We start from the raw sequence: 10,965 nt of genomic DNA, 5'->3' as shown, positions 1-10,965 counted from the left end.
AAATTGGCTTACTGCTGTGCAATTTCTGTCAATAAAGAAATGGGGTGGGCCAGTTCCTTTATATTCTCAATTTAAATAAATATAAAGTTGGTTCTGGAAGTATTCTTAGGGTGTTTGTTAGGTTGCATAAACATGAGTGCTTTTCCCCCACAATTATGGCCTTAACATGTGTTTTATAAACATAAATGAGGATCGGTTGCTGCTGCTGGTCAGCCTGAGATGGGCAGGCTGCTCATGACTAAGGGAAAGGCTACTTTTAAAAAATGACACATGTAACGAGCTACAAAAAAATGTCTGTCTTTCAAACAGGCACGTTCTTCTCTTTTCTTCCCTGCGACTCTTCTCCGGGTCCTTAATGTACAAGAGGAAGTAGTGTGCTATGCCGCCCCCCCCCCCCCCCCCCCCCCCGATTCTGTTTTATATTTTTCTGAGTGGCTGTTAGATTTAAGTCAGAACTATGTAAATACCTGAAAATGTTTGTTTAGCAATGATCAACAACAAAGGGGTGTTTCTACAGGTATTTCATTTTCAATAAATTTGCAAACATTTCTAAACTTGTTTTCACTTGGTCATTATGGGGTATTGTGTGTAGATGGGTGAGGGGAAAAAATTATTTAATCCATTTTGAATTCAAGCTGTAACACAATGTGGAATAAGTCAAGGTGAATGAACACTGTAAATAGTGTGATATTACTATTTTTCTACTATCTCATTCTCAATGTTTAAAATATTTAACAATGTTTAAATGTTTTGTATTGCAACAGTTGTGAAAGACAATGACATGCCATTTTTGGGGAATTAAACATGTGTTAGGCATCTGTGATAAGTTGATGTAATAGATAATCTATTATTGCAGGTTACCCTAGTACCTGAGTCCTTGATTGATGAACCTGACAAGGAATCATCTAACAATTCAAAATAATATCAGACGTGAGTCACATTTGAAATATATTTTTCTCTATGCCAGGCTATGAAGAAGACAAATGACATTGACTCCTGAGGTGTTGAACTGTTGCTCATAGCAACCCTGGTTATTATCTATGAACGTTGGAACATCTTGAATATCGATAAGGCCTCAATGGTCACATGTACTATTAAATCTGCACCCAGCACAGCTAGAAGAGGACTAGCCACCCCCCCAGAGCCTGGTTCCTCTGCACCCAGCACAGCTAGAAGAGGACTAGCCACCTCTCAGAGCCTGGTTCCTCTGCACCCAGCACAGCTAGAAGAGGACTAGCCACCCCTCAGAGCCTGGTTCCTCTGCACCCAGCACAGCTAGAAGAGGACTAGCCACCCCTCAGAGCCTGGTTCCTCTGCACCCAGCACAGCTAGAAGATTACTTTTATAATAATAAAAATGGTATTATTATGTTACAGGTGAGACATACCCAGAAATTGTCAACGTCTTGTCGAGCTCTCAAACCCAGGCCTTATGGATAAACCCACAAAACGACTACATTAGCTTAGAGGAGCTGAAAGTAAGTGGTATTGAAAGAAAATGATGCTCTCTCAGACCCAGACAATCATGTAGCTCCAATTTACAAGAATGGGTTTATAGGGCAGTGATGAAAGCAGTTTATATGAGCTCTACACAGCATTGAGAATTCAAACATACAATGATATATATTTGACCCAATTACACATTCAATACTGTTGTTACAAAAACATGCAGTAAAAGCATGTTAAGATCAATATAATTACTTCTCATTGTGTACATTTCAAGGTTTTGCAAACATCATACAACAACATCTAGTTGATGTTTTACCGACTAATACACTGCTGAGTTTCCTATTGACTAAAGAACAATCATTCAGAAAAAACACAAAAAGTTGTAATATCTGTATATGTCATACTGTATTGAAAACAGACATTCTGAAAGAGTATGTTGATGTGATAAGACAATTTTATTCAAGTCTGAATTTAGGATAACTATTTTACTTAAATTGTAGTATTTATGTTGTCTTATACCATGCTAATACGTTACCAAGCAATGCAAGTAGATTTGGAATGAACCCCAAAACCGGTGTGTCTTTTTGGATCAAGATTTGATCCAGAATAGCAAAAGGCATGATCAGATCCTCTTTCCTATTCAGGCATCATATAATGCACAGCCACATGCAAGTCCTCTGCCAATAAAACATTTAAAACCTTAACATGACTACTCGCAATATCATTATTTTCGTCACCATCCATCAATGGTTGAATTGCATTTGTTTTATTTGTACACGCACCAAGCTTCCATCGGCTGGAGCCAATCAACGTGGTACATAAAAATATCAAAATAAAATGTATGTGAATAGTTTTGGTCAAAGTAAAACTTTGGTGGTACAAAAATTGTACGGTCTTTCTAACATTTGACATAACTAGTAAGCCTTACATCCTGACTACATGGGCTAACAAATTTGCACCTGGGCACACATGGGAAGGGGTGGGACCACATGCACTTCTAAGTAATTGAGGCCAGAGAGCATAATTGCTATATTCTAATTCAAATCATAGACCCGTAAGATAACACATGACCAAATCAATGCATGGTCCATATAGAGTTAAAACAACATTATTCTTAATGAGAAATATGATCTAGGACGTTCCCCCATGATGGAAGGGTGGCATGACTGAAAACGTTTGGGAAGCACTGATCTAGCTAATGATAAGCACAAATACCGATGGGCATGCTTCAGCCTATTCATTTATAGCCACTATGCTGCATCAGTTGGGTTACAGGTGATAATGCGGTAACACTTTATTTGACTAGTCCATCTGTAGATGCTCTTCAGACTATCAATAACATTTCAACTAACCAGTGTTGGGGAGTATTAAACTATATGTAGTTCAACTAGTAATTGAACTACATTTTGCATCAGCTTGGTGGTAGTCGAATTAAATTCAAATCATGTTATGCCATGTAGCGGTGTAGTTTACAACTTAAACTACACACTGCAAATATAAACTGGACACTGCAAATAGAGCATGAAATACAGTTATAAATCATTTGTGACCCATGTATGTAGTGTTTCTAAAGCCTATATGAATGCTTTATCAAGTTTTCATAAGATGCATTTCAAATAAAGCTGGACCGAATTTACTTTCTTATTCAGCATCACCCCTTTCTAATTCTCACTTGGAACATCGTTTTTGTGTTTAATATGCTAAATTATACATTCTGTTAACAGAGTGATCTGTTCTTGCAATTTGTAGTCTATGACGTTTCAGATTTAGATATGATAATTTATTATGACAGTTCGTAGTTTCAAAATAACTTTAGTTAAGTGAACTATATTTTTCTTGAGAGTTACTTTAGTGCAACTTAACTTCTTCCAGAGTGAAGTAATTGGTAGCTTCGTAAACTATATGTTCAGAGTAGCTTCCCCAGCACTGTAACTATCTATTAACCCGAACCCTAACCTTAACCCTTATCCTAATCTTTACCCTAACCGTAACCTTAGCAAGCAGTTGCTTATCAACAGATAGTTTGTTGATAGTATGACCACCTATAGAGCACCACAGATGGACTGTCTGGACTATCCAAATAAAGTGTGACCAATCATGCTTATTGCTAAATAACACACCAGCCTGATAAAATGGACCAATATGTTGTTAGGCTCATTTTTGTAGGGGAAAATTATATTTGAATGGTATCACCATCCTTTTATTTTCATAAATGTTGGAGTAGAAAAGTCACCAGGGCTGCGTTCAATATGTAAAAATGTAATGCAATGTTCAATTACATGGACACAGTGCTGTTCTGAACGACCAGTTGAAAAACGTGGAGGTGTTCGGTTGTGGGTTCAAAATGCACAACTGCCCTTCAAATACGCCACTCATTGCTTCAAGCCACACGGAGCCACATGGAGCAAACGTAGGCGATCTCAAAGTCTGTTCAAGAACATTGAAGAACGTTTTGGGGAAACGTGTTGATCAGTACAAGCAATTATGTAATGTAGCAGACGTTCAGTTGAACTGAGCGCACCCCAGAACTGACTTTCTCACAATCGCTCTACAAACAAATTGCCAAGCATGGTTCATTTCTGAACTGTTAGAGTTAGTCCAACAGTTTAAAGTAATACAAAATGTTTTGTTATTTCAGTTGTGATTGGGATATATTTACCAAATTATCAGGAAAGTTTTAGATGTATTTTCCCTTCAAAATGCACCAGAAACAACCATTTCACAGCTATTTATTTTAAAAAGTTATGACAGGGGGGCATGCCCCGGACCCCATTGACCTTGACCGCCCAATATGCAACACAAAGTTACACCCTTGATGTCTATAGTTCGAAATTGCCAGGGGTAACTTGGTGTGTGTGTGTCTGTGAGTTATTAGATCATTAGATTGATAAGCTTGAGTGCGCAATGACACCTGTTTGAACAAGTGTATTAGATTGACACACAACCCGCCCTTCTCTACCTACAGTATGTACACAATATATACAAAAGTATGTGGACACCCCTTCAAATTAGTGGATTCGGCCTTTTCAGCCACACCCGTTGCTGACAGCTGTATAAAATCGAGCACACAGCCATGCAATCTCCAAAGACAAACATTGTCATTAGAATGGCCTTACTGAAGAGCTCAGTGACTCAGCGTGGCACCGTCATAGGATGCCACCTTTCCAACAGACAATCAGTTCATAAAATTTCTTCCCTGCTAGAGCTGCCCCGGTCAACCGTAAGTGTTGTTAATGTGAAGTGGAAATGTCTAGGAGCACCAACGGCTCAGCTGTGAAGTGGTATGCCATGTAAGCTCACAGAACGGGACCATCGAGTGCTGAAGCGCGTAGCTTGTAAAAGATCATCTGACCTCGGTTGAAACACTCACTACCGAGTTCCAAACTGCCTCTGGAAGCAATGTCAGCACAATAACTGTTTGTTAGGAGCTTCATGACATGGGTTTCCCCGTGCAGACAAAGCGAGGTCCATACAGAAATGATTTGTCGAGGTCGGTGTGGAAGAACTTGACTAGCCTGCACAGGGCTCTGACCTCAATCCTATCGGACACCTTTGGGATGAATTGGAATGCCGACTGCGAGCCGGGCCTAATCGCCCAGCATCAGTGCTCGACCTCACTAATGCTCTTGTGGCTGAATGGAAGCAAGTCCCAGCAGCAATGTTCCAACATCTAGTCGAAAGCCTTCCCAGAAGAATGGCGGCTATTATAGCTAGCTAGCTGCTATCCGAGTGGCCACTCCTGGCTAATGTCTCTGTCCCAAAGCAAGAACCAATTAGCCTGGTGCTAGCCTTGCTAGGCCCATCTCCCGGCTAGCCGAAGAGGTCCATCAGCCACTCCTTGGGCTACAATACCTATTTTGCCAATCGACCTGGACCCCCGCCGACCCATCAAGACTGGACTACCGACGTAATTCACCCGAGGGGTTTTATCAACTGGCTCCTCCGTCGCGACATCCCCTGAATGGCCATCTGCTAGCCTGCTAGCCGCGGCCCGCTAGCTGTCTAGAGCATATCGGACTGTTAGCTTAAGAGGCCCATCAGACAAATTCTTTGGCCACTATACCTATTCTGCCAATTGGCTTGGACACTTTTACCACACGGAGCCCTGCTGATCCACGATGACTGGTCTGCAGACGTAACAGCACGAGGGGGCCACAACAGACTTTCTTCCATCGCGACGTCCCTCTAAGGCCCTTCTGCTAGCCGCGGCCCTTCTGCTAGCCGTTTCTCCGTCCCGAGAAACTCACTGGACCCCTATGATCACTCGGCTACGCATGCCTCTCCCTAATGTCAATATGCCTTGTCCATTGCTGTCTTGGTTAGTAATTATTGCCTTATTTCACTGTAGAGCCTCTAGCCCTGCTCAATACGCCTTAGTTAACCCTTTAGTTCCACCTCCCACATATGCGGTGACCTCACCTGGTTTAAATTATGTTCCTAGGGACATTATCTCTCTCATCGTCAATCAGTGCATAGGTTTACCTCCACTGTATTCACATCCTACCATACCTTTGCCTGTACATTATGCCTTGAATCTATTCTACCGTGCCCAGAAACCTGCTCCTTTTACTCTCTGTTCCGAACGTACTAGGTGATCAGTTCTTATAGCCTTTAGCCGTACCCTTATCCTACTCCTCCTCTGTTCCTCTGGTGATGTGGAGGTTAATCCAGGCCCTGCAGTGCCTAGATCCAAAGCTCTCATTTGTTGACTTATGTACGCCTATAAGCCTTGGTATCATGCATGTTAACATTAGAAGCCTCCTCCCTAAGTTTGTTTTATTCACTGCCTTAGCACACTCTGCCAACCCGGATGTCCTAGCCATGTCTGAATCCTGGCTTAGGAAAACCACAAAAAAAACAGAAATGTCCATCCCTAACAAACATTTTCCGATAAGATAGAACTGCTAAAGGGGGCGGAGTTGCAATCTACTGCAGAGATAGCCTGCAGAGTTCTGTCTTACTATCCAGGTCTGTGCCCAAACAATTTGAGCTCCTACTTTTAAAAATCCACCTTTCCAGAAACAAGTCTCTCACCGTTGCCGCTTGCTATAGACCACCTTCTGCAACCAGCTGTGCCCTGGACACCATATGTGAATTGATTGCTCCCCATCTATCTTCAGAGCTCGTGCTGTTAGGTGGCCTAAACTGGGACATGCTTAACACCCCGGCCGTCCTACAATCTAAGCTTGATGCCCTCAATCTCACACAAATATCAATAAACCTACCAGGTACAACCCCATATCCGTAAACACAGGCACCCTCATAGATGTCATCCTAACCAACCTTCCCTCCAAATACACCTCTGCTGTCTTCAACCAGGATCTCAGCGATCACTGCCTCATTGCCTGCGTCCGTAATGGGTCTGCGGTCAAACGACCACCGCTTATCACTGTCAAACGCTCCCTAAAACACTTCAGCGAGCAGGCCTTTCTAATCGACCTGGCCCGGGTATCCTGGAAGGACATTGACCTCATTCCGTCAATAGAGGATGCATGGTTATTCTTTAAAAGTGCTTCCCTCACCATCGTAAATAAGCATGCCCCATTCAAAAAATGTAGAACCAGGAACAGATATAGCCCCTGGTTCACTCCAGACCTGACTGTCCTTGACCAGCACAAAAACATCCTGTGGCGTACTGCATTAGCTTCGAATAGCCCCTGCGATATGCAACTTTTCAGGGAAGTTAGGAACCAATATACACAGGCAGTTAGGAAAGCAAAGGCTAGCTTTTTCAAACAGAAATTTGCATCCTGTAGCACAAACTCCAAAAAGTTCTGGGACACTGTAAAGTCCATGGAGAATAAGAGCACCTCCTCCCAGCTGCCCACTGCACTGAGGCTAGGAAACACCGTCACCACCGATAAATCCGCGATAATTGAGAATTTCAATAAGCAATTTTCTACGGCTGGCCATGCTTTCCACCTGGCTACCCCTACCCCGGTCAACAGCCCTACACCCCCCACAGCAACTTGCTCAAGCCTCCCCCATTTCTCCTTCACCCATATCCAGATAGCTGATGTTCTGAAAGAGCTGCAAAATCTGGACCCCTACAAATCAGCCGGGCTAGACAATCTGGACCCTCTCTAAAATTATCTGCCGAAATTGTTGCAACCCCTATTACTAGCCTGTTCAACCTCTCTTTCGTATCGTCTGAGATCCCCAAAGATTGTAACGCTGCCGTGGTCATCCCCCTCTTCAAAGGGGAGACACTCTAGACCCAAACTGCTACAGACCTATATCTATCCTACCCTGCCTTTCTAAGGTCTTCGAAAGCCAAGTTAACAAACAAATCACAAACCATTTCAAATCCCACCGTACCTTCTCCGCTATGTAATCTGGTTTCCGAGCTGGTCATGGGTGCACCTCAGCCACGCTCAAGGTCCTAAACGATATCATAACCGCCATCGATAAGAGACAATACTGTGCAGCTGTATTCATCAACCTGGCCAAGGCTTTCGACTCTGTCAATCACCACATTCTTATCGGCAGACTCAATAACCTCGGTTTCTCAAATGACTGCCTCGCCTGGTTAACCAACTACTTCTCTGACAGAGTTCAGTATGTCAAATCGGAGGGCCTCTTGTCCGGAATTCCTGTCCGGACCTCTGGCAGTCTCTATGGGGGTGCCACAGAGTTCAATCCTTGGGCCGACTCTTTTCTCTGTATACATCAATGATGTCGCTCTTGCTGCTGGTGATTCTCTGATCCACCTCTACGCAGACGACACCACTCTGTATACTTCTGGCCCTTCTTTGGACACTGTGTTAACTAACCTCCAGACGAGCTTCAATGCCATACAACTCTCCTTCTGTGGCCTCCAACTGCTCTTAAATGCAAGCAAAACTAAATTCATGCTCTTCAACCGATCGCTGCCCACACCCGCCCGCCCGTCCAGCATCACTACTCTGGACGGTTCTGACTTAGAATATGTGGAAAACCTAGGTGTCTGGTTAGACTGTAAACTCTCCTTCCAGACTCACATTAGGCATCGCCAATCCAAAATTAAATCTAGAATCAGCTTCCTATTTTGCAACAAAGCATCCTTCACTCATGCTGCCAAACATACCCTCGTAAAACTGACTATCCTACCGATCCTTGACTTCGGTGATGTCATTTACAAAATAGCCTCTAACACTCTACTCAGCAAATTGGATGTAGTCTATCACAGTGCAATCCATTTTGTCACCAATGCCCCATATACTACCCACCACTGCAACCTGTATGCTCTCATTGGCTGGCCCTCGCCTCATATTCGTCGCCAAACCCACTGGCTCCAGGTCATCTATAAGTCTTTGCTAGGTAAAGCCCCGCCTTAGCTCACTGGTCACCATAGCAGCACGCGCTCCAGCAGTTATATTTCACTGGTCACCCCCAAAGCCAATTCCTCCTTCGGCCGCCTTTCCTTCCAGTTCTCTGCTGGCAATGACTGGAACGAACTGCAAAAAAAATCACTGAAGCTGGAGACTCATATCTCCCTCACTAACTTTAATCGCTGCACCTGTACATAGCCCATCTAACTACCTCATCCCCATACTGTTATCTATTTTTGCTCCTTTGCACCCCAGTATCTCTACTTGAATACTCATCTTCTGCACATCTATCACTCCAGTGTTTAATTGCTATATTGTAAATTATTTCACCACTATGGCCTATTTATTGCCTTATCTCCGGTATCCTACCTCATTTGCACACTGTATATAAACTTTTTTTTCTACTGTATTATTGACTGTATGTTTGTTTATTCCATATGTAACTCTGTGTTGTTGTTTGTGCTGCACTGCTTTGCTTCATCTTGGCCAGGTCGCAGTTGTAAATGAGAACTTGTTCTCAACTAGCCTACCTGGTTAAATAAAGGTGAAAAAAAAGGGGGGACCAACTCCATTATTTTACCGTTATTTTACCAGGTAAGTTGACTGAGAACACGTTCTCATTTGCAGCAACGACCTGGGGAATAGTTACAGGGGAGAGGAGGGGGATGAATGAGCCAATTGTAAACTGGGGATTATTAGGTGACCATGATGGTTTGAGGGCCAGATTGGGAATTTAGCCAGGACACCGGGGTTAACACCCCTACTCTTACGATAAGTGCCATGGGATCTTTAATGACCTCAGAGAGTCAGGACACCCGTTTAACGTCCCATCCGAAAGACGGCACCCTACACAGGGCAGTGTCCCCAATCACTGCCCTGGGGCATTGGGATATTTTTTAGACCAGAGGAAAGAGTGCCTCCTACTGGCCCTCCAACACCACTTCCAGCAGCATCTGGTCTCCCATCCAGGGACTGACCAGGACCAACCCTGCTTAGCTTCAGAAGCAAGCCAGCAGTGGTATGCAGGGTGGTATGCTGCTAGGCAAATTAATGCCCATGATTTTGGAATGAGATGTTTGACGAGCAGATGTCCACATACTTTTGGTCATGTAGTGTATGTAACCTGTAAAATAATCTGTGGCACAACATCTTCCTGGTCCTAATACTTATACTATGGCCCATTCTCAAATGATGGCCTCCCGAGTGGTGTAGCAGTAGACACCGGGAGGGCATCATTGTAAATAAGAATTTGTTCTTAAAGCTACAACGTAACTTTTTGGGCGACCTGACCAAATTCACATAGAAATGTTGGTTATAGATCTTTCATGCTCATTGTAAGCCACTCTAAGAAGCAGTAGATCTGTTCTATTTCTATGCTTCCTGTTAAGTTTAGTGGTCTTTTCCTTTCGGTTTTGTACACCTGCTTCAAACAGCTGAAAAAACTCTTTGGTTATTGAGAATATATTTCACAGCGGTTCAGATGGTACAATGATTCTCTACACAAGTAGTATTCATCTCTTACCCTGAGATCCGGCACCTGCTGGATTTCTGTTCTACCTGATAATTAATTGCACACACCTGGTGTCCCAGGTCTAAATCAGTCCCTGATTAGAGGGGAACAATGAAAAATAAGCAGTGGAACTGGCTTCGCGGTCCAGAGTTAAGGCACAAACTGAAATTTGAAAAACAAACAAATTTTAGCAACCAGGTAATGGCGGTGCAATTTCTACATATTCTACTTTTCAGAAGTTAACCAAATAGCTACCCCGTCTATCTGCAATAACCCTTTTTGCACTAACCATGACTCACCACACTGCTGCTACTGTCACTTTATTCCTAGTTATATGTACATATCTACCTCGTTCCCCTGCAGACTTGGTACTGGTACCTCTTGTATATAGCCATGCTATCGTTATTCATTGTACATCTGCTATTATTTTTATTACATGCTTTACTTTATTTCCTTTCTCTGTATTGTTGGGAAGGGCCTGCAAGTAAGCATTTCACTGTTAGTCTACACCTTTTTACAAAGCATGTGACAAATAAAATTTGAGTTGCAGTGAAACTCGTGTTCCTATTGCAGTCTTTTTTTACCTTCCCTCCCATTCAAAATAAAATAAGCTGCAACATGTCATCTCGTGGAGTGACTGGAGTATCCATTGAGGTATGATGCATATTGTGTGATATAAATATGAGTTCTAGACTTG

Source organism: Salvelinus namaycush, chromosome 42 (genome assembly GCF_016432855.1).
Source record: "Salvelinus namaycush isolate Seneca chromosome 42, SaNama_1.0, whole genome shotgun sequence".
Classification (NCBI taxonomy): Eukaryota; Metazoa; Chordata; class Actinopteri; order Salmoniformes; family Salmonidae; genus Salvelinus; species Salvelinus namaycush.
This window is presented reverse-complemented; position numbering follows the sequence as displayed.